This window comes from Glycine max, chromosome 3, assembly GCF_000004515.6.
Source record: "Glycine max cultivar Williams 82 chromosome 3, Glycine_max_v4.0, whole genome shotgun sequence".
Classification (NCBI taxonomy): Eukaryota; Viridiplantae; Streptophyta; class Magnoliopsida; order Fabales; family Fabaceae; genus Glycine; species Glycine max.
The window spans coordinates 19,158,749-19,159,937 of NC_016090.4; positions in this window are offsets into that span (position 1 = coordinate 19,158,749).

Consider the following 1,189-nt stretch of genomic DNA (forward strand, 5'->3'; position numbering starts at 1 on the left):
CAATTTTCCTCTGCCGCACATCGATATGCTCGTGGATAATACGGCCAATTTCGCTTTGTTTTCCTTCATGGTTGGGTTCTCCGGTTACAATCAGATAAAAATGGCGCCGGAGGATATGGAAAAGACTACCTTCGTCACTCTGTGGGGGACGTTCTGTTATAAGGTGATGTCCTTTGGACTCAAGAACGCCGGGGAAACTTATCAACGGGCTATGGTGGCTTTGTTCCACGATATGATGCATCGAGAAATCGAGGTCTATGTAGATGACATAATTGCCAAGTCTAAGACCGAGGAGGAACACCTTGTCAACCTACGGAAGTTGTTCGAAAGGCTTAGGAAATATCAGTTGAGGTTAAACCCCGCTAAGTGCACCATTGGAGTCAAATCAAGGAAATTGCTAGGTTTCATCGTGAGCCAAAAAGGGATAGAGGTGGACCCCGAAAAGGTGAAAGCCATCCTTGAGATGCCGGAACCCCGTACCGAGAGGCAGGTCCAAGGTTTCCTGGGACGTTTGAATTATATTGCCAGATTCATATCACAGCTCACCGCTATTTGTGAGCTGTTGTTCAAACTCTTACGCAAAAACCAATCCGTCCGCTGGAATGAGGATTGTCAAGAGGTGTTTGGAAGGATCAAACAATGTCTCATGAACCCTCCCGTGCTTATGCCGCCGGTACCCGGAAGGCCTCTCATCTTGTATATGACAATTTTGGACGAATCGATGGGATGTATGCTGGGGCAACATGACGAGTCCGGGAAGAGAGAGCGCGCTGTCTACTACTTGAGGAAGAAGTTCACGGCCTGTGAAATGAACTACTCCCTGCTCGAAAGAACGTGTTGTGCTTTAGTCTGGGCGTCCCACCGTCTAAGGCAATACATGTTGAGCCATACCACCTGGTTGATATCCCAAGATGGACCTGGTTAAGTACATCTTTGAGAAGCCTGCTCTCACAGGGCGGATCGCCCAGTGGCAAGTTTTGCTATCCGAGTTCGATATAGTCTACGTCACCCAAAAGGCGATAAAAGGAAGCGCCTTGGCAGATTATTTGGCTCAGCAGCCTCTCAACAACTATCAACCCATGCATCCTGAATTCCCGGATGAGGACATCATGGCCTTGTTTGAGGAAAAGCTAGACGAGGACCGAGACAAGTGGATCGTGTGGTTTGATGGAGCGTCAAACGTTCTAGG